This window comes from Bos indicus x Bos taurus, chromosome X (genome assembly GCF_003369695.1).
Source record: "Bos indicus x Bos taurus breed Angus x Brahman F1 hybrid chromosome X, Bos_hybrid_MaternalHap_v2.0, whole genome shotgun sequence".
In the NCBI taxonomy this organism is placed as follows: domain Eukaryota; kingdom Metazoa; phylum Chordata; class Mammalia; order Artiodactyla; family Bovidae; genus Bos; species Bos indicus x Bos taurus.
Genome location: NC_040105.1, coordinates 4,097,053 through 4,121,078, shown reverse-complemented (window position 1 = coordinate 4,121,078; position 24,026 = coordinate 4,097,053). Strand labels below are relative to the sequence as shown.

Here is a 24,026-nt window from a genome sequence, read left to right as displayed (position 1 = left end):
AGGCTCCTCTGTCCATGGGACTCTCCAGGCAAGAACACTGGAGTGGGTTGCCATGTCCTCCTCCAGGGCATCTTCCCGACCCAGGGATCAAACCCAGGTCTCTCGCATTGCAGGCGGATTCTTTACTGTCTGAGCCACCAGGGAAGCCCCCATACATTCTGGTTTTCTTCACAATAGACTTACTGCATTCTGTGTTGACTTTGCATATGCAGAACTACTCAAATCATTTCTAATGACTCATTATGAGAGAGGACCGTAAGGCAACACCATATTTTATCAAGGCCTGTTGGGGGTGGGAGGGGGGCCTTAATGAGCCAGTGAAGAGGAATGAGGTGTTTGACTTTGAGAATTCAAGACTGCGAAATTGCTCTATCATGGGAGGAAAATGTAAGATTTTTCACACAAAAATTCTTAATAGAACCAAGCAGGTGAATATGTTCATACATCATGTAAGCAGCGTAGATAGATTTCAGGGCTTTCATTTTTTTTTTTTTTTTCCCTTCTAAATCTCTAATTAATCACCGAGCTGCAGAATAATTGAGTCTGCACACCTGAGTGCTTCAGACACTCTCTATCACTTGTAAGCGCACATGGATTTTTGCCTTCCTTCATCTCTGGCTACTACAAGGTTGGCAGCGACTCATCCCTGGAGTTTTCTGTGCTCCTAACCGTCCCCATTCCATCACTTGTTCTGCCCATCCTGTGTCTCCAAGTCGGCCTTAGCGTCGACTTAAAAAGATAGTCCCAACGCTGAAGGTGATGAGAGTTATATTTTATTCGGCGGGAGTGTTTGGGGTGTCAAGCCCAGGAGATAGCATCTCAAGTGACCTTGAGAAAAGTTGTCGGAGGAGGTATGTGTGTAAGGGAGCGGGGGAGGAGTCAGGTTATGTAGAAGTTTGCAACAAGAGGCAGGTAGCCTGAACTTCAGAAAATTATTAATTATAGGAAACCAGGTATGTCAAATGAAGAAATTTTGTGCTTTGCTATGTAGAGGAAGATGCAAGAGTCTAGGCTCACTGAAACCCGTCCTTTTGCATGAATCTCAGCTCTCTGGGGCCGGTATCCTGTTTTGTTTTTTGTTTTTTTTCACATCTCCCTCTGTCCCTTCAACCCCAACCCCAACCCCCCCACCCCACCCCAGTTCTTCAATGCTTGCTGTGAGCAGTGGCTGCAGCTCAATGGGTGGCCTGATAGCACGCATTGTTCTTGCTAGGCTCCTCTGGGGTTAGAAATTCACAATTGAAGGGCCAGCTTGGCTGTGATGGCTGTGTCTGCCTTATCATTGATATGGCAGGAAATACTCCATTTGTCATTAGAAAAAACAAGGAGGGTGTTTTGGGATTGTACTGAAATGTTTAATGGGCTTTCCCCAAACAGTTATTTGGGGACGTAAGGATAACCGTGAACATCCCTAAGCCCGTAAATAAACGAGTCCATTTGGATATCTACACGAATGCTTGTTTGTCCCAACACTTGGAGTTCATCATGTAGTACAAAAGAAGGCAGTTTTTAAAATGTTGTTTATTTTGTGTGTGTGGACGCATATGGAAAAAGCAGAAACATTTCCTAATACCAACAGAGACTGAAATGAAAATCACACGCATCAGAGAGATTCATGAGTGGGTCTCCTCACTGCTGTATTCTTCTTCCGACCTGACTAGAAGCAGGGCGTTAGCTGTGATAGATAAGAACATGCCTCAGGCAAACTGCACAACCCAGCTTGTGATAATATGACATTTTAGTGTCTACTGAATTCTTGCAGAGCTATGGTCTTATTTCTTCCTTACAGAGGGGGAAAAAAAATCATTAGGCAGACCAAGAAAATAGTCTTCCTGTCGCTATTTGATAGCAGAAGAAACTGGATGTGAAGCTCGTTGGCCTTTTGCCCGCAAGTTTCTATGGCCAGCCAACATCAAGGCCATGATCAGAATCAAGTGTCATGGTCCGCGGGTGGGTTGGGAAACATTTTCCAAATACAGAGCTTTTTCAGAAGGGAGTGACTTTATTAAGAGCAAAGAGCAGAGATAATGTGGGCACTGTGAGCGCAGAAGGTCAAACTCCTCACAGACCAGGGAGAGCCATTATCCCCTTGCGTGGGTTAATAACCGATTTTTTGACCCTCAAGACAAAAACAAAATTTGTGCTGGAAGGGTGGTACTGGATGATTGGTTAGGCTGCTGTGTGTATGTGGATCAGTCGTGTCTGACTCTTTGCGACCTCGTGGACTGTAGCCCACCAGGCTCCTCCGTCCATGGGGTTCTCCAGGCCAGAACGCTGGAGTGGGTTGCCATGTCCTTCTCCAGGGGACCTTCTTGACCCAGGGATCAGGCCCTTGACTCTTATGTCTCCTGCATTGGCAGGCGGATTCTTAATCCACTAGTGCTGCCTGGGAAACCCTTAGTGTGCTATAGGGTGGGTATCCTACCCAATATGGAGTTGAAGAAAGGCTGGTTTAGGTCAAGAGGGCTCATAGCAACAGTTGCTACGGGGCTTGGTTAACTCTGGAGGTTTTTGTCCCGTGACCTTGGTATAGGGCTTCCCATCTGGGAACTTATGGTATACAGTCTTCTATAATCTCATTTCCTCTCCACTTTGCAGAGCAGGAGAGTTCACTAAATATCATTCTCAGTTCAGATCAGTTCAGTCGCTCAGTCGTGTCCGACTCTTTGCGACCCCATGAATCGCAGCAGGCCAGGCCTCCCTGTCCATCACCAACTCCCGGAGTTCACTCAGACTCACGTCCATCGAGTCAGTGATGCCATCCGGCCATCTCATCCTCTGTCATTGTAATTAAGTCCTCAGTCATGTCCGACTCTTTGTGATCCCATGGACCGCAGCACGCCAGGCTTCCCTGTCCTCTACTATCTCCTGGAGTTTGCTCAAACTCATGTCCATTGAGTTGATGATGGCATCCAACCATCTCATCCTCTGTCATCCCTTTCTCCTCTTGTCCTCAAACTTTCTCAGCATCAGGGTCTTTTCTAATGAGTCAGCTCTTCACATCAGGTGGCCAAAGTATCGGAGCTTCCGCTTCAGCATTAGACCTTCTGGTGAATATTCAAGACTGATTTCCTTTAGGATGGACTGGTTGGATCTCCTTACAGTCCAAGGGACTCTCAAGAGTCTTCTCCAGCACCACAGTTCAGAAGCGTCAATTCTTCAGTGCTCAGCCTTTTTTATGGTCCAACTCTCACATCCATATATGACTACTAGAAAAACCATATGTTTGTGTTAGTTGCTCAGTCGTGTCTGGCTCTGTCTGACCCCATGGACTGTAGCCTGCCAGGCTCCTCTGTCCATGAAATTCTCCAGACAAGAGCACTGGAGTGGGTTGCCATTTCCTTGTCCAGAAGCTCTTCCCCACCCAGGGATTGAACCCAGGTCTCCTGCAATCCAGGCGAATGCTTTACCATCTGAGCTACTAGAAAAACCTTAGCTTTGATTATACGGACCTTTGTTGGCAAAGTGATGTCTCTGCTTTTTAATACACTGTCTAGGTTGGTCATAGCTTCAGTTCAGTTCAGTCACTCAGGTGTCTGACTCTTTGTGACCCCATGGACTGCAGCACACCAGGCTTCCCTGTCCATCACCAACTCCTGGAGCTTACTCAAACTCATGTCCATCGAGTCAGGGATGCCATCCAACCATCTCACGCTCTATAAGCCCTTTCTCTTTTATCCTAGGTTATTAAACCTTAAATGAATGGACTTGATCTCCAATAGGCAGGGCTTTCTGGTGTACAGCAGAGAATGGCTTCATGGAATATGAAATATGAAGGAAAACCAGGCCAAACTGAGAGTGCTAAAAAACAAAACAATTAGGATATCAACTAAAAGAACCAACAGTTCCCAGGAAATTTAATGAAATTATGTTGTTCGTGGCGTTTCTCATGAAAACGTCCAAAGAGATCTCTTTATGAAGACTTCTACTTGAATAGTCATTATGTTTGACTCAAAATCATTTAACCTAAACCCACTTGGAAAAACAAAGCCCTTCATAAAAGCACTGAATTACATGAAAATGATGGTGTTTAATCAGCTTCGTATTTAAAAGAAAGGTCAATTACGAATCGACTCTAGATTTCCTGACATTGTTCTAAGAGAAGAATACTGAATAACACTTCACAACTATTAACTTCCGCATTAATGGAAGGATTTATACTATATTATTAATGTTTGTAGAGGCTTATCAAAAGGAAGCTTGTGTTTTGATGCCTCTTGGAAGGGGAATCGAAGAGCTCTTATGTGGGTTCTGAACTGCCTCAGATTCAATGCTGTTCATGAGCTTTTCTTGCTTGGAAAGTGAAGGTACACTGAAGTAAAGTGAGTCATTCAGTTGTGTCTGACTCTTTGTGACCCCAAGGACTATACAGTCCATGGAATTCTCCAGGCCAGAATACTGGAGTGGGTAGCCTTTGCCTTCTCCGGGGGATCTTCCCAAACCAGGGGTTGAACCCACATCTGTTGCACTGCAGACAGATACTTTACCAGCTGAGACACAAGGGAAAACCAGGAATACTGGAGTGGGTAGCCAATCCCTTCTCCAGCAGATCTTCCCAACCCAGGAATCGAACCGGGCTCTCCTGCCTTGCAGGAGGATCCTTTACCAACTGAGCTATCAGGGAAGCCCCAAAGGTACATTGAGTTGACTTCAGTTGCTCAGTTGTGTCTGACTCTTTGCAACCTCATGGACTGCAGCACACGGGCTTCCCTGTCCATCACCAACTCCCAGAGCTTACTCAAACTCATGTCCATTGAGTTGGTGATGCCATCCAACCATCTTATCTTCTGTTGTCCCCTTCTCCTCCTGCCTTTAATCTTTCCCAGCATCAGGGTCTTTTCAAATTACTCATTTCTTAGCACCAGGTGGCCAAAGGATTGGAGTTTCAGCTTCAGCATCAGTCCTTCCAATGAATACTCAGGACTGATTTTCTTTAGGATGGACTGGTTGGATCTCCTTGCAGTCCAAGGGGCTCTCAGGAGTCTTCTCCAACACCACAGTTCAAAAGCATCAATTCTTTGGCACTCAGCTTTCTTTATAGTCCAACTCTCAAATCCACACAAGACTACTGGAAAAACCATTGCCTTGACTAGATGACCTTTGTTGGCAAAGTAATGTCTCTGCTTTTTAATATGCTGTCTAGGTTGGTCATAACTTTTCTTCAAGGAGCAAGCATCTTTCAATTTCATGGCTGCAGTCACCATCTGCAGTGGTTTTTGAGCCCAGAAAAATAAAGTCAGCCACTGTTTCCACTGTTTCCCCATCTACTTGCCATGAAGTGATGCCATGATCTTAGTTTCCTGAATGTTGAGTATTAAACCAGGTTTTCACTTTCACTTTCATCAAGAGGCTCTTTAGTTCCTCTTCACTTTCTGCCATAAGGGTGGTATCATCTGCATATCTGAGGTTATTGATATTTCTCCTGCCAATCTTGATTCCAGCTTGTGCTTCATCCAGCCCAGTGTTTCTGATGATGTACTCTGCATATAAGTTAAATAATCGTGACAATATACAGCCTTGATGTACTCCTTTTCCTGATTTGGAACCAGTCTGTTGTTCCATGTCCAGTTCTAACTGTTGCTTCTTGACCTGCATACAGATTTCTCAGGAGGCAGGTCAGGTGGCCTGATATTCCCATCTCTTTAAGGTACATTAAAGAGAAGAAATAAAAGCAAAGACCCGAAATGTAAACCATGCATAAGAATCTCTACAAGGGGATCTTCAAATGCAATTGCTCAAAGAGACAGGTTCAGAGACTTCCCTGGTGGCCCAGTGGCTAAGACTCTGCACCCCCAATGCAGAGGGCCCAGGTTCAATCCCTGGTCAGGGAGCTAGATCCCACAGGCTGCAAGTAAAACCTGGCACAGCTGAAAAACTAAAGAAACAAATAAAATATTCAAAGAGACAGGTTCATATGAAGGGAGGCCAGCCCAGAATCAGCAAACTGGTAAAGACAAAAATGATTCAGCAATCAGGACATTAAACAGAATGGAGACAGCCTGACATTTGGTTACAAGCATACAGAAAGCCCTGGAAAGGGAGAGAGTTGCAGGGAAGAGGGTTCTTCACCATCCTTGTGAGGATTTTGTATATTTCAACAGCAGAGGTGACCTGTCAAGCCTAATGACAGACAGTTATCAGAACACAGATTACCTAAAAGCAGAATACAGTGTTCCTTCTGCAAGATAGAAATATCAGCATCTAAAGAGCAGTGACTCAGCCTGCTGGGTTATTCCAAGAGGTAGTGACCGAGAATTCATGAGCCAGCAGCACTGTTTACAACAGCTAGGATATGGAAGCAACCTAGCTGTCCATCTGCAGATGAATGGATAAAGAAGTGGTACGTAATGATGTGTCCCATGGAATATCACTCAGCCATTAAAAGGAATGCATCTGAGTCCATTCTAGTGCGGTAGATGAACCTAGAGCATGTTATATAGAGTGAAGTAAGTCAGACAGAGGAAAACAAATTTCACATATTAACTCGTGAAATATATACGGAATCTATGAAATATATACGGAATCTAGAAAAATGGTTCTGAGGAACCTATTTGCAGGGAAGAAATAGAGATGTAGACATATAGGACAGACTTGTGGACAGAGTGGGGAAGGGAGAGGGTGGGGAGAGTCGAGGGGGTAGCACTGACGTGTGTACACTGCCATGTGTGGGGTGGTGGGTCGGTGGGAGGCTGCTCTGTGGGCCCAGGGAGCTCAGCCTGGTGCTCTGTGACAACCTAGAGGGGTGGGATGGGGTGGGGGGAAGGTTCAGGAGGGAGGGGACGTGTGTGTACTTGTAGCTGATTCACGTGGTTGTATGGCGGAAGCCAACCCCATATTGTAGAGGGATTGTTGGTTTGTTCAGATGCCGAGTCGTGTTCGACTCTTTGCAACCCCATGGACCGCAGCACGCCAGGCCTCCCTGTCCTTCAACATCTCCCAGAGTTTGCTCGGACTCATGTTCATCCAACCATCTCATCCTCTGTCATCCCCTTCTCCTCCTGACTTCAGTCTTTCCCAGCATCAGGGTTCTTTTCCAGTGAGTTGGCTCTTTGCATCAGGTGGCCAAAGCACTGGAGCTTCAGCTTCAGCATCAGTCCTTCCAAACCCACACGTGACCCAAATCTGTATATAACTACCGGAAAAGCCACATCTCCTGCACTGGCAGGCAGATTCTTTACCACTGAGCCACCTGGGAGCCCGATTCAGTTACAGATAAACGTATATGAAATATCTTCCTTGATGTACCTATGCAGAGTCAGACTCTGAGTGTTAGGATGGAATGAGTCTGTTGTTAACCCTTGGGTCTTCCTGTAAGTTTTTGTTTACCAGTTTGGGGTCATCTATGCCCCTGCCGGGCACACCAGCTGACACTTATCTGTCACTAGAAGTAAAGGCACAGTGGAACGGAGCTATGATAAGATCATTTCCCTAATGAGGCCCTGGAAACAAAATTGCTAAGAAAATTGCCTTGAGGTTACCAAAAAAAAAAAAAAAAAAAAGCATGAGTAACAACTGCATGAGTTAAAAGCCTTCCATCTAATTTTTCCTATTAAATTTATATTCAAAAACTAGAAATATTAAAGACAACCATGGTAGTGTTCCATTATTAGTCAATTTTCAGGTGCAAAGAGATGGCATCCTGATAGAAGGGAGAAAATCTGCTCCTCACAGAAGCCTTTCTCTTCTGTCAAGAACTGGAGGATATTCATTTTTAATTTTTGGCTGTACCAGGTCTGTGTTGTGGCATGTGAGTTATAGTTTCCTGACCTGAAATAGAACCCAGACCTCCTACACTGGGTGTGCAGAGTCTTAGCCACTGGATCACCAGGGAAGTCCCAGAAACCACAGGATTTTTGATGAAATCATTCCTTGTTAAGATACAGAAAAATAACAACAGATACTAAATGACAAAAGGAAATACTGATCAGCTTTATTACCACAAATTGTTTATCTAGACTAAGTACTTATTTCCTAGAAAATATGTTACTAATATTAGCTCAATAAAAAAGAGGAAAACTCATCAATTTCACAGTGCAAATTACAAGGGAGTGAAGAAATACATACCCCAAATTTCATGATGTGTGATTCATTCAAAAGACACATTCTATGAAAATTTCAAGTTACATATTACTCCCATGTTATGAATTCTCTGTGAGTGTAAAGAATGCTTTCTCAATACCAGACTTCTATAACACAGATATTTTTAAATGCAAAGAAAAATGAAATACAGAATAATTAAATTGAAACTTCCATCAAGCATACATAGGTAACAAGAAAAATAAAACATTAGCAACTTTGATGCACTGGTCAGGAAATACACACCATTTCCAAATGGAGTTTATTCCAACAAAGGGATGATATTTAATATTAGGTCACAGGCTTTCCAGGTGGCGCTAACAGTAAAGAACCTGACTGCCATTGCAGGAAATATAAGAGACAACGGATTCAAGTCCCTGGGCCAGGAAGATCACCTGGAGGATGAAGCCGCATCTCATTCCAGTCTTCTGGCCTGGAGAATCCCACGAATAGAGGAGCCTGGTGGGCTACAGTCCACAGGGTCACAAAGAGTTGGTCATGACTGAAGTGACTTAGCATGTACATGCAAACACACACATATATAAATACCATATGACCGGTGGAAGATAAAATAATGCAATCACAGCAAAGCATACAGGTGGAAAATTAATCAACACAAACCATGTCAAATAGGGAAAATTGCTTTTTGTTCCAGAAACTCCCAACAAACATCATATAATGATATAGTACTTGGCTACAGGCAGGTTTGGACATGAATGAAGTTTCTACAAGAACAATGCCAGTGTCTCTTTCTCTGAATTCAGGTAAATCTCCAGAAATGCCCCAAATTCCCATGGACTTGAGCCGAATATGAGCTGAAATGATCCACCCCTAAAAAGCCCATAGAAAGCTTAGCCTGATCTCCTCAGACTGCTAGTGCCTGTTAAGATGACCCATGGAGAAGGCAATGGCACCCCACTCCAGTACTCTTGCCTGGAAAATCCCATGGGTGGAGGAGCCTTAAGGTAGGCTGCAGTCCATGGGGTCGCCAAGAGTCGGACACGACTGAGCGACTTCACTTTCACTTTTCACTTTCATGCATGAGAGAAGGAAATGGCAACCCACTCCAGTGTTCTTGCCTGGAGAATCCCAGGGATGGGGGAGCCTGGTGGGCTGCCGTTTCTGGGGTCGCACAGAGTTGGACATGACTGAAGCAACTTAGCAGCAGCAAGATGACCCAACCATTCCTCGGAAAAAAAATCACCTTCTTTGCTGGTCTTTTACAAGTTGGGAACAATCTCTAATTCAGGCCATGTTAGGGAAGCAATATGTGTCTAAAAAAAAAAAACCACCCAAGCAGTACATGTGAACTGAGTGTGATGTGCTTTTGACACTGCAGCAAAAATATATTGCAACATCTATATTTTCCATATCTTGTTTTCAGGAGGGTGGGGGATATATATCATTAAAGTAGAGGGGAATTTTGATGGTGTTGGTTGGCTACAATGTACAGAATTATTCCCCAACCGTTGCATGGGTGCTGATAACCCTTCATGATATCAGTTAGTGTTTTGCACGCATACACTCACATACCCCAGCTTCCCTGGTGGCTCAGTAAGAATCCTCTGAGCCAATGTGAGAGAGACAGTTTCGATCCTTGGGTCAGGAAGATCCCCTGGAAGAGGAAATGGCAACCCACTCCAGTAGTCCTGCTTGGGAAATCCCACTGACAGAGCAGTCTGGTGGGTTACAGTCCACGGGGTCACCGGGAGTCAGACACGACTGAGCGACTGAGCACGCATGCAGCTCATGATAGTTCAAGCATAACTGATTTGAGTATCCCCAGATGACAAACATTTTTTTCAACCCAGTTTATCAGGAAAAACATTTCACACAATGAACATCAATTGCAATGGATATAAAAATAGATACTGTAGTTTCTTATCTTACAGGAGCACTTAAAAGTAGGAATTATCTAATGCCAGAATAAAACAATGCATGAGTGACACAGATTGTAAATGAAAAGGGAAGGGGAAAAAAAGCAGATGGCTGTTGGTTGTTAGCGTGAAAAACAACTTTCTGCGCTATAGCAAGAAAAAAAACATGAAAAGCATTTTACCTAACAAGCTGACTTCTCATCACCTCGTAGTAGAACTGGGAACATTTTAGAATATTCCTGAAAAGCCACTTAGGCACCTGCATTGTTTACAGTGTCCATAACGTTTGACCAACTAGTTTCAGTTTTAGGAGTATTTCCTAAAGAAACCGTCAGAAACGCAGTTAAGAGATTTGTGTGCACCCGGAGGCTCAGCGGTAAAAAATAAATAAATAAAAACCAACAACCCACTTGCCCATGCAGGAGATGGTGGTTGGATCCCTGGGTCGGGAAGATCCCCTGGAGCAGGAAATGACATCCCACTCTAGTATTCTTGCCTGGAGAATCCAACGGACAGAGGATATACGAGGGCTGCACTCTGTGGGATTGCACAGAGTCACACATGACTGACCGAGCAACTCAACAATGACATAGTCCTCATCATATTGTCTATTATACCAAAGAAATACAAGAAAGTGGACGTCTCTCAGTTGTGTCCGACTCTTTGTGACCCCATGGACAATACAGTCCATGGAATTCTCCAGGCCAGAAGACTGGAGTGGGTAGCCTTTCCCTTCTCCAGGGGAAATGTAAATTGTCTAAAAAATATGATCATGCTCTGATATACGTAGTATAGCCACAAAAGGAAGCAACGCTTGTGATTTAACATGATGTAAAAATGCAGGATAAAGACTGTCCATACGTTGGTCCACAGTACATTAAATACGTATTTGGAGATTTCAGGTTAGAGTATCAATATGAGTTTGAACATCTCACCTTATGAGCCCACTCAGATTTGTCCTATATAATCAGCTGAAGATTGAAATGGAACAACTTGCCTCACTCAAAGGGTGATCTCTAGGCCAGAAAGGATTGAACGATTCAAGGGCAATTTTTTGAAAAGTTCACATTCATTAACCCATACACACACACACACCAATGTACACACGCACTATTCAAGAGGACATGTATCTATAGAGTAGAAATGAAAGTCATGGAGAAACAAATTGAAATTAGAGATTAAAGAATGAAGACCAAAAAAAAAAAAAACCCATAAAAAAGAACAGTGGAGACAACCACAGGTGATTTTTAAAGAAAACCAAATTGTTGAAATAAAAAGCAATTACGAGGAGGTAACACCAAGCCCAGAAAGTGGGGAAATTGAGCAGAGCAAGAAACAGAAAGATGAGTGAAAAATAGAGATGGGAAACAGAGCATTCCTATGTAAGGAGACCCTGTAAACCGGAAGCCAAAGAAGGATAAGGAGAAGAAAACTTTTGATCAAAGAAGGAACCTTAGGGTCCCCATCAAAGAGATCCACCCCGGGCCAAATAACATCCTGCAAACCTGTCCCACGGCAGGAAGAGTGTTAACTGTGCTGGGCACCCCAGAACTCTAACCAAAGGGGAGACAGCCTCCTAGAATCTGAGGGGAAGCAGCCAGCTCAGGACCTCAGGGTTCCCCGAGGACAGGTGGTCTCACAAGAGAGGCACCAAACACAAGCTTCTCGAGGGAAAAGCCACGCTCTCCAACTGATAATGTACTTAGAGATGTAATGCCAACAGCCAAGATCGTAACTTAGACAGGGAACTGGGAAAGGAAATTGGGGTGGAAAAGGGCTGAAGGCAAGTGTGTGAATCAGAATTGCTGTAAATATGCTTATATGTAGTGAGTGGCTCAGTCGTGTCTGACTCTTTGCGACCCCTTGGATTGTAGCCCGCCACGCTCCTCTGTCCATGGGGATTCTCCAGGCAGGAATACTGGAGTGGGCTGCCATTGCCTTCTCAGAGCCACCGGGTGTGTGTAGGTGTGTGCCTGTGTTTGTGGAGGTTTGAAATATAAAGGCAACATCTCGAGTCGCTGAGGGAAGGAAGAGAGGAAAAACATGGATCATCACTTTACAGCAAATGATCCAGGCAGGGCACAAGCCTTATGTAAGAAGTTTATCATACAACTGATGGTGAAGCTGAAGCTCCAATACTTTGGCCACCGGATGCAAAGAGCTGACTTGCTGGAAAAGACCCCGATGCTGGGAAACATGGAGGGCAGGAGGAGAAGGGGACAACAGAGGATGAGATGGTTGGATGGCATCACTAACTCGATGGACAGGAGTTTGAGGAAGCTCCGGGAGTTGGTGATGGACAGGGAGGCCTGGTGTGCTGCAGTCCGTGGGGTCACAAAGAGTCGGACACGACTGAGCGACTGAACAACAACAAGAAAAGAATTATAAGAGAATGTAAATCAAGGCTTAGTTTGACCTCTGTTAGAGAATGCTTTTACACTTATGATAAAGTTAGTATGTGCTTGAGAGAATTTTGAGTATAAAACTGTTCAGAGAAAGCAAAGAAACGAGATTATCACAACATTTATGGGAGAGGAAAGGTTAAAATTCTTAATGTATCAATTGCTCCAGTAAGTTGATAAATAGCAGCAACAAAAATGCTCAAATACAAAGAAGATTAAATATGTGAAGTTTGTTTAGTAAGGAAACTAAGTTTAAGAATGTACAAAATATTTAACCTCATTATGGCTTCCCTGGTGGCTCAGCTGGTTAAAAAATCCACCTGCAGTGCAGGAGACCTGGGTTCGATCCCTGGGTGGGAAGATCCCCTGGAGAAAGTAAAGGCTACCCACTCCAATTTTCTGGCCTGGGGAATCCCGTGGGCCATATAGTCCATGGGGTTGCAAAGAGTCGGACACAACTGAGCAACTTTCACTTTCAGAAGTCAAAGGTAGATAAAGTAGAGCTATAATTCTACATAATATTTGCCTAGAAAACTGGTAAAAATGTAAAGTATACAACGGCCAGTGTTGGTGAATGGGACTCTCTCACATGGCTGTTTTTTTTTTTAATATAATATCCAACACTTCTATTTCATGACCTATGTGATAATTCATGGTAACATAGTTATGTATCAGACTCAATGGGTTTTCTTGTCTCTTTGGTTTTTCTTTTTAATGATTTTTTAGTTTTTATATAATTTTTGTAGGTTGCACTGGATTTATGGTGATTACAAAAGGCTGGCTCAGGACATGGAAGCAACCTAGATGTCCATCGGCAGATGAATGGATGAGAAAGCTGTGGTGCGTATACACAATGGAATATTACTCAGCCATTAAAAAGAATGCATTTGAATCAGTTCTAATGAGGTGGATTAAACTGGAGCCAATTATACAGAGTGAAGCAAGTCAGAAAGAAAAACACCAATACAGTATACTAACGCATATATATGGAATTCAGAAAGATGGTAACGATGACCCTATATGCGAGACAGCAAAAGAGACACAGATGTATAGAACAGACTTTTGGACTCTGTGGGAGAAGGGGAGGGTGGGATGATTTGGGAGAATAGCATTAAAAGATGTGTATTACCATATGTGAAACAGATCGCCAGTCCAGGTTCCATGCATGAGACAGGGTGCTTGGGGCTGGTGCACTGGGATGACCCAGAGGGATGGGATGGGGAGGGAGGTGGGAGGGGGATCCAGGATGGGGAACACATGTACACCCGTGGCGGATTCATGTCAGTGGATGCCAAAAACCACTACAATACTGTAATTAGCCTCCAATTAAAATAAAATAAAAAAAGGGCTGACTCATTCCCTGTGTTGTACAAGATATCCTGGTAGCCTGTCTTACACACAGAAGTTTATACCTCCCTGCTGCTGCTAAGTCACTTCAGCCGTGTCCGACTCTGTGCGACCCCATAGACGGCAGCCCACTAGGCTCCTCCGTCCCTGGGATTCTCCAGGCAAGAACACTGGAGTGGGTTGCCATTTCCTTCTCCAATGCATCAAAGTGAAAAGTGAAAGTAAAGTCGCTCAATCGTGTCCGACCGTCAGCGACCCCATGGACTGCAGCCCACCAGGCTTCTCCGTCCATGGGATTTTCCAAGGCAAGAGTACTGAAGTGGGTTGCCATTGCCTTCTCCCAGTCCCCTCTATTTTTCCCCAACCTCAGTGTCTCCACTGGTAACCACTCTTTTCTTGTCTGCATGTGTGAGTCTGGATGACCGGGGCTGGTGGAGGGTCATTTCCAACATGGCCTGAGGCCTTCTTTCCTCCTCAGCTACCAGATATAATTAAATAGAACCCGCGTGATAGAGCCTGCCCAGTATGGACGGTGTCCGCCTTTTATCCCCAGGCTTAGCTTACTATCTCTTGACACAGGTAATCAGGAGGGAATTTCTCTTCCCCGTGAAGCTTTAATGCTGAGCAAATTGGTTTAAATTGCAGCCCGTGATTGGGTTTAGATAGGGGTGATTAAATCCAAACGCAGTTCGGGGTCTGAGCTCTGCCGTTACTTTCGTGAAGCAGGAAATGTCATATTTGCTCAGACGCTTCTCCTAGCCGGTTCCGTAAAGAGGTGGGGAGCTGCATTCTTTCACGGCCCTGATGGTGGGCCCTGCTCCGTTTTGAGAAATTCTCTTTAGGGTCAGCAGACATTGGGGGGCGTCTACCTACTCGACATTTTCTCCACATTTGATATGGCCAGTCTTCCCAAATTTCAGTAACTTAGTCATTCTTATATGAAGTTGTTTTGCTTTTCATTTCCCTGAGACTGAGTACCTTTAAATATATATATATATAATATATGTGATATATTGTATGTGTTTGAGACATACAACGTGAAAGTCACAGTGAGCAACATAGATATATATATATATATATGAACAATTGTATCTTAACAGACGTTTATATAATATGTAAAAATATAAATCAACGTATGACATTTAGTGGTATCTTAACAGACATCTATATAATATATATAAATATAAGCCAATATATGACATTTAGTGGGTAGCCTTTCCCCTCTCCTGGGGATCTTCCCAACCCAGGGATTAAACCCAGGTCTCCTGCACTGCAGGCAGATTCTTTACCAGCTGAGCCACCTGGGAAGCCCCATAACATTTACATAATATATATGTAAATATAAATCAATATATTTATAATATATAAGCATTTATATATAAAATTTTACATATGTGTGGATGTCTGTCTATGTGTGTGGTTGATCATTTAAGTATTCTTTCCTTTCGTAGTATATATAGTATGTATTCAAGACATAAAACATGAAAAGTCACAGTGAGCAGCATACATATATAGCATACGAACATTTGTATTTTAACAGGCATTTATATAATATATAAATATAAATAAACATTTGTCATATATAAACATTTATGTTTAAAATTTTGTATATCTGTATATGTGTGTATATGTGTATTTGGCCATTTGGATATGATTTTTTTCTTTCTGCAGTATGCTAGGCTGCTGCTAAGTCACTTCAGTCGTGTCAGACTCTGTGCGACCCCATAGACGGCAGCCCACCAGGCTCCCCCGTCCCTGGGATTCTCCAGGCAAGAACACTGGAGTGGGTTGCCATTTCCTTCTCCAATGCATGAAAGTGAAAAGTCAAAGTGAAGTCGCTCAGTCGTATCCGACTCTTAGTGACCCCATGGACTGCAGCCCACCAGGCTCCTCGGTCCATGGGATTTTCCAGGCAAGAGTACTGGAGTGGGTTGCCATTGCCTTCTCCGATATCATTGTGACTTTCAGGTTGTACGTCTTCAATACATATAATACATACTACAGAATGGAGAAGGCAATGGCAACCCACTCCAGTGTTCTTGCCTGGAGAATCCCAGGGACGGGGGAGCCTGGTGGGCTGCCGTCTATGGGGTTGCACAGAGTCGGACACGACTGAAGTGACTTAGCAAGATATATATATAATAGAAACATTTGTATCTTAACAGATACTTACATAGTATATATAAAAATATAAATCAACATATTTTTAATATAGAAATATTTATATTTAAAATTTTATATCTGTGTCTGTGTGTGTTTGGCCATTTAGATATCCTTTTTTTTTGTAGTATGTATTATATGTATTCGAGACATACAACGTGAGTCACAGTGATAAACATATATATATATATATAAAAAATAGGAACATTTGTATCTTAACGGATACTTACATAATATATATAAAAATAAAAATCAACATATTTTAATATAGAAATATATATATTTAAAATTTTAATATCTGTGTCTGTGTGTATGTGTATTTGGCCATTCAGATATTCTTTATTATTTTTTTTTGTAGTACAAACTATATGCTCGAGACATACAATATGAAAGTCACAGTGAGCAACATAGATATATATATAATAGGAATATTTGTATTTTGACAGACACTTATATAATATATATAAAAATATAAATCAACATATTTGTAATATAGAAATATATTTTAAAGTTTATATCTGTGTGTGTGTATTTTGCCATTTATATATTCTTCTTTTTTTGCATTTTGGTAGTAGCTGTTTTAGGTTTTTAAGCTAGGAAAATGCTGGGAGTTCCCTGACGATGCAGTGGTTCGAGCTCTCTTGGAATTTTCTCGCTGCTAACACGCCGAGCAGACCTGTGTGAACCTGAGACTGAGCGGGAAGAGGATCGTACACGACCAGGGTGGCTGTGCTTCAGCCCAGTTTTGGAAATGAAGGTCCTGTCTTGGCCTGACTTATTATACCCTGCTCCTCTGGGGGTGTTACCGAGACTCTTCACTCCTTGCTTTCCTTACTTATAAAGTGAACCAAACAGTCATTAGAGGATTGAAGGAAGCAGAGTCTGTGTTTCTTGTAACTTGTATAATTATTTACCTAATACAATCTCAAAAAAGTCGAGGTTCTACTACATCCTGTCTATAGCTATCTGGACGTGTACATGAGTTTCTTTAAGCTGGACATATAGATATAGACATAGATGGCCTTCCCTGGTGGCTCAGAGGGTAAAGCGTCTGCCTGCAACGCAGGAGACCTGAGATTTCTCTAAAGTCTCATCAACAGGTGGCAACCCACTCCAGGATTCTTGCCTGGGAAATCCCATGGACAGAGGAGCCTGGCGGGCTACAGTCCATGGGGTCACAGAGTCTGACATGATTTAGCAAGTAAAACAATAGAGTAAAATAAGAAATCAAAAACTTCCATCAATGCATTCTTTTTCAGTAGTTACTTGAATTTTATAGATTTCTCCAATCTTGAAGTTAGACATTCCCTGTTTGCTGCTGCTGCTGCTGCTAAGTCACTTCAGTCGTGTCTGACTGTGTGCGACCCCAGAGACGGCAGCCCACCAGGCTCCGCCTTCCCTGGGATTCTCCAGGCAAGAACTTTGGAGTGGGTTGCCATTTCCTTTTCCAGTGCATGAAAGTGAAAAGTGAAAGTGAAGCCACTCAGTCGTGTCCGAGTCCCAGCAACCCCATGGACTGCAACCTACCAGGCTCCTCCGTCCATGGGATCTTCCAGGCAAGAGTACTGGAGTGGGGTGCCATTGCCCTAACCCTAACCCTAACCCTAACCCTAACCCTAACCCTATTCCCTGTTTAGGTAAATAATACTAGCCAATTAGTCATGATGCCTTGATCGCTGTGTTAGTACTTCCTCCACGGGACCTGAAACTGGGGAAAGAAGCGATAAATGACCCCAGGCAAGCTGGCAATGTGCTTTGAGTCACTGAAAACAGAGAATTCTTCAGAATATAGACAGAGATATTTCTGTGTAAGTTGAAAGTGATCATTAGAATCATCTGTTTGGTCTGATCCCCCAGAGTGTTAGAATGAAAACTGGTAATAATATTGCTCATTAGCAGAACATTATATCTCTTTCTTTCATCAATCTGTTACTTAGTCCAGTTGAAATGTGGTTGGGTACATTACAAGAAGAAAGATTTGAATAAGTACCACCTAGCTTTGAAAGCGGAGAAGGCGATGGCACCCCACTCCAGTACTCTTGCCTGGAAAATCCCATGGATGCAGGAGCCTGATAGGCTGCAGTCCATGGGGTCGAAGAGTCGGACACGACTGAGCGACTTCACTTTCACTTTCCACTTTCATGCATTGGAGAAGGAAATGGCAACCCACTCCAGTGTTCTTGCCTGGAGAATCCCAGGGACAAGGGAGCCTGGTGGGCTGCCATCTATGGGGTCGCACAGAGTCAGACACGACTGAAGCAACTTAGCAGCAGCAGCAGCATACCGTCTTCCACAGTGGCTGCGTCAGTTCACACCCTGGTCAGCAGAGGGTTCCCTTTTCTCCACACCCTCTCTGGCGTTTATTGTTTGTAGATATGTTAATGATGGCCCTTCTGTTGGGTTTACGGTGGCACCTTCTGATCGTCTTGATGTGAATTTTGAGAAGATGCTCTTGGTTTCTCGACTGGCTGTTTTCTTGTAGGTGCACGGGAGGAGCCAGTACGTGGAACTGTCCAAGGTTAGAAACCCAAGGATCAGAAACACTTCGGGGACTCAGTGGAAGGAATCTTTCCAAAGACCCATCCATCTCACTCTCAAGCCTTGAAGGTCATCACTCAATTTGGTGGTAAGTAACAGCCATAGCAATAGAGAGATCCTTGGAAGAGCTGATCCCCAAAGATATAGATCAATCTCAAAAATGTTTTCCAAAGAATAGAGTAAGAAACAGCACAGGCGTTGGTACACAGCATAGCTGCATTGGTTTTCTTTTCCCCCCTTGATCTTCTTTCAGCTATTTTCAAACAAAATTTTTACACCAGAAACCTGTTTGCTCTCATGAAAGTAAACTCTTTTGTAGGTACAAATATACCACAATCTCTCTTCCAAAATTACCTTTAAAAGCTAAAGCCGGAGTTATGTAAAGCAGACAATTGCCTGATTAAACTTGAATAATGCATAATAGTACCCTTTTGGGATGTAGCCCAGCGTTTATTTCTGTTTTCGCAGGAATGTGAAGAGCATTTTAATTTTTAACTGAAGACATTCTCGGGTGTGTTAAGGGCTAAACTAGATCACAACCCCAGACCTATACGGTGTCGGACACAGTATCCACATCATTGATCCAAGGTTTCCATGTCCTCGGAGCTTGTCTGTGGCTCAGATGGTAAAGAATCCGCCTGCAATGCAGGAGACATGGGTTCCATCCCTGGGTGGGGAAGATCCCCTGGAGAAGGGAATGGCAACCCACTCCAGTATTCTTGCCTAGACAATCCCCACGGACAGAGGAGCCTGGTGGGCTACAGTCCATGGGGTCGCAAAGAGTCGGACACGCCTGAGCCACTAACACTTTCACTTTTTCACTCTCCGTGTCCTTTACCTGTTGTTGCTGTGTGATTCTCCTATCAAAATTGGTTATTGCCATTTATTATGAGGAATCAGTGACTGTCAGCAAACTTGGAGTCTAGAGAAAACACGTAACTGCCAGTTCAGAACCATCATCCATTGGCTTTGTCTGGTTTTGTTTTCAGAAAGAAGCCAAGACTACAGTTAACCCGATGATGATAGAAGCAGTCTTCAGACTTTTCTTTCATAAAGTGACACCATATGCAAACGTGCGTTTGTGGGCTGACTCCACAAAATTGTGAGACATTATCAGATCTTTAATAACCTCATCCATTCCATACTGGAGCAAAGATGGTCCCCTAATGTAATAGATAAAGGAGAAAATGCATTTAGAGGACACGTTATGGACTTCTCAGTACTGGCTTGCCAGAGTCATGTTTATTAGATTTGCATAATCAGTTAGAACTGGACATGGAACAACAGACTGGTTCCAAAAAGGAAAAGGAGTACATCAAGGCTGTATATTGTCACCCTGCTTATTCAACTTATATGCAGAGTACGTCATGAGGAACTCTGGGCTAGAAGAAGCACAAGCTGAAATCAAGATTGCTGGGAGAAATATCAATAACCTCAGATATGCAGATGACACAACCCTTATGGCAGAAAGTGAAGAACTAAAGACCCTCTTGATGAAAGTGAAAGAGAAGAGTGAAAAAGTTGGCTTAAAGCTCAACATTCATAAAACTAAGATCATGGCATCTGGTCCCATCACTTCATGGCAAATAGACGGGGAAACAGTGGCTGACTTTACTTTTTTGAACTCCAAAATCACTGCAGATGGTGATTGCAGCCACAAAATTAAAAGACACTTACTACTTGGAAGGAAAGTTATGACCAACCTAGGCAGCATATTAAAAAGCAGAGACATTACTTTGCCAACAAAGGTCCGTCTATTCAAGGCTATGGTTTTTCCTGTGGTCATGTATGGATGTGAGAGTTGGACTGTGAGGAAAGCTGAGCACCGAAGAATTGATGCTTTTGAACTGTGGTGTTGGTGAAGACTCTTGAGAGTCCCTTGGACTGCAAGGAGATCCAACCAGTCCATCCTAAAGGAGATCAGTTCTGGGTGTTCATTGGAAGGACTGATGCTGAAGCTGAAAGTCCAATACTTTGGCCACCGGATGCGAAGAGCTGACTCATTTGAAAAGACCCTGATGCTGGGAAAGATTGAGGGCAGGAGGAGGAGACAACAGAGGATGAGATGGTTGGATGGCATCACCAACTCAGTGGACAAGACTTTGGGTAAACTCTGGGAGTTGGTGATGGACAGGGAGGCCTGGCATGCTGCTGTTCATGGGCTTGCAAGGAGTCGGACACGACTGAATGACTGAATCAATGTGAGGTCATATAACCACAAGCAGATGGCTCTGATAGGGGAGGATGGGCCTATCAGGATGTGTGGAGTCCAGTCCTTGACCTTCTCCACACACCGATTCTGTGGCTTCAAAAGACTGCCAAGTCCTTGGGGAGCTGTTGAAACGAAATAAAACAGCAGTGAGTGAGCGTGGAGGGTGCACTGTGATGCATTCGCCAAGCCTCAGTGGCCCCACACTTGATTGGACCCTCTTTCTCTCGTAGTGTTTTCTACACATGCCCATTCTGTTCTTCTGTTCCATGGAATAACAGTAGATTAATCTATCACTCCAGTTCTCAGACTAGGCGCTCAGAGAAAATGCTGATGTGGTTCCTTGTATTCCTGGCAGTAGACAGTGTTCCTCATTCTCCCTGCACCTGTGAGCAGATGAAAGTTTCATGAGAAAATGGTGCATGATCAAATGCAAAGAAAGGATGAAAAAAACTCTGTACATTTCATAAGAATACAGCACCAAAACTGTAGAGTTTGGGGGAGAACACACATTTCTGCTTTGTGTGCTCCGGCATGTCTGACTCTTAGTGACCCCGTGGACTGTAGCCCGCCAGGCTCCTCTGTCCATGGGATTCTCCAGGCAAGAATACTGGGGTGGGTTGCCATTTCCTTCTCCAGGGGATCTTCCCGACCCATGGATGGAACATGCATCTCCTGCATTGGCAGGTGGATTCTTTTGCCAATGAGCTGTTTGGAAACAACCGTACTTCTGCTTTATTGCAGTTACTTGTAGTTGCTCGTTTTCCAGACCACTGTTCTAAGACTATCACAGAAATTTTGCCATTCAAACAACTGCCCAGGAAGAACGGTCTCTGGGTCTTAGTTGCAGTGATCCCTTGAAATATTCTGCTGAACCATATTTGCCTGCATTATTATGTTTTATTTGATTTGTGTGGCTGTGTCTTTAAAGACTGCTGGCTCCCAACTGGGTTAGAAGTTCAGTGACTGTTTCAGGCGTGTTCCTTATCTAAGATGGTGCAGAAAAACCAGAACGAACTTCCTGGCCAACCCAGGAAGACATATGTGGAATGCGGAAGCACTATGATTGGTTTGTATTTCATATCAGAGACTTCCATAAAGGTTTTTTTCTTTTTTTTAAATTTCTCAATGTTAAAAATAATATTAACAACAAAAATTCTGAATTTAATATGTTGTTAAAAAGTGATAACGTGGCACTATGGTAGTGCTGTTTATGATTGCTTAAACATATTTGTCGATACTATGTGTTCCCAATTATTTATATTTGATTCATTCTTTATGTTTCTTCACTATTTTTCTTACAGTGTGTTAAAGCGAGCTGACTGTTGGGATTAATCACTATTCTTTGTCATTTCCTGAAGGATGAGCTCAGTTTAACATTTCAGAGTCTGCCTAATCAAAAAATATTTAAAGGGAAATGCGATTAAACATTTCTGGGGTTGGAGAGGGAGCATGGCAGGAATGTGCAGATGGAATTCCTACTCTCATCACTGCAGTGATTCGATTTGGTTGACTTCTGATTGATTACAAGTTAGGCTTTTGTCTCCAAACATGCATATGGGAAATTTTCAAAGTGCTCACATAAATTTGGTGAACGCATGTTTGGGGGTTCCCCACCCTTTTCGTTCAGATGAGGTATAATTAATTCCAGGTGTTTGAAAGCCCTCAATAAAAAAGTTTTCGAGGACGAGGAACAAGAACCATTGTCTTTATTAAGGAACAAGGCGAGATTAAAGGTAAGCTCTGGACTCTGAGAAGAGTGAGGAACAGGCTTCATCCCATTCATCTTCTCCCCACTACTTGCCATTCAGGCGAAGAGATGGTTGGATTATAAATGTCACTGTTGTTTTGTTTAGTCACTAGGTCATCATCTAACTCTTTGTGATCTCATGGGCTATAGCCTTCCAAGGCTCTTTTGTCCGTGGGGACTGTGCAGGCAAGAATCCTGAAGTGGGTGCCCATTCCCTTCTCCAGGGAATCTTCCCCACCCAGGAATTGAACCCATGTCTCCTACATGGCCCAGCAGGTTCTTTACCACTGAGTCACCAGGGAGGCCCTGGATAATAAATAAACTTAGCAGATACGATGGGGATTCCATTCATTCTAAACCTCTGGATCCTCTCATCTGGGTGTCTACCCAACACTGACAGGGATATTCTTTACACCAAAGAATAAATGCCTTGTAATACTGTTCAGATTAGTTTGCCAACAAAGGTCCGTCTAGTCAAGGCTAGGGTTTTTCCAGTGGTCATGTATGGGTGTGAGAGTTGGACTATAAAGAAAGCTGAGTGCTGGAGAATTGATGCTTTTGAACTGTGGTGCTGGAGAAGACTCTTGAGAATCCCTTGGACTGCAAGGAGATCCAACCAGTCCATCCTAAAGGAGGTCAGTCCTGAGTATTCATTGGAAGGATGGATGCTAAAGCTAAAACTCCAATACTTTGGCCATCCAATGCAAAGAGCTGACTGATTTGAAAAGACCCTGATGCTGGGAAAGATTAAAGGTGGCAGGAGAAGGGGACAACAGAGGATGAGATGGTTGGATGGCATCACAGACTTGATGGACATGAGTTTGAGCAAGCTCCGGGAGTTGGTGATGGACAAGGAGGCCTGGTGTGCTGCGGTCCATGGGGTCACAAAGAGTGAGACACGACTGAGAGACTGAACTGAATACTGTTGAATTTCAAAAGTTTCATGAGTCTCAAAACTAGTTCTTTTCATAAAATGCAGAAGTGGCTCCATGTCTATGAATGTCTGCATCATGATAATACAGCACAAAACTCATAAGTCATGGGATAGGCACGTGCCAGAAGGAATGGGCTAAAACTCAGTACGGTTTCCAGCTAAAAGAGGTAATGAGAAGAGACTGATGATTTTATTACGACAAAATAGTATTTTCAGCTGTGAACCAGCACTTGAATTCATACGGAGACAGCAAAGAAATTCCTGTTACGGTGGATGCAAGGTAAAGATGTCCAATTTGTTATGAAATGACTGCACAATTCTGTCAGCCAAAATCTTCCTGCTTTTAAAGCAGCTTTTACAGTTCAATGAGAGATCAAGATCCCAGCAGAAAGAGCAGACCAAGTATGTGAACAGATACTTCATGGAAGGACAAATACTCCTTGCTTATCAACATGGGAAAAAATTGCCCAACTGTATTCATAATATTGACAGGAAAATGAAAACAATTAGATTTAGGTATACGGATAGATTTTGTAGTTTTGAGAAAGCTCAAAATATTTGAAAATATACAGATACCTATATATAGTATTGGCAGAGGTTGGGGGAAACAGAAGCTATTGGTAGGAACAGAAAACTGTGTGATATCTTTGGAAAGAAATGTGATCTAGCAATTCCAACTGTAGATGTTTACATAACCCATATATTCAAATATGAGCAGCGCTCAACAGGCAAA

The 24,026-nt window shown here is 43.2% G+C and overlaps 1 long non-coding RNA gene and 1 other non-coding gene across 2 annotated transcripts in view; both read left to right on the top strand.

Moving 5' to 3' along the window:
* Positions 1-13,192, top strand: part of LOC113887783 — a 146,216-nt gene extending 133,024 nt beyond the window's left edge. The window contains exon 4 of the long non-coding RNA XR_003509827.1: positions 13,102-13,192. This is a non-coding gene — a long non-coding RNA (uncharacterized LOC113887783). The remainder of the gene's footprint in view (positions 1-13,101) is intronic.
* Positions 5,759-5,831, top strand: TRNAG-CCC. The gene has a single exon. It is a non-coding gene; the product is annotated as a tRNA-Gly (tRNA).
* Positions 13,193-24,026: the final 10,834 nt, after the last annotated feature.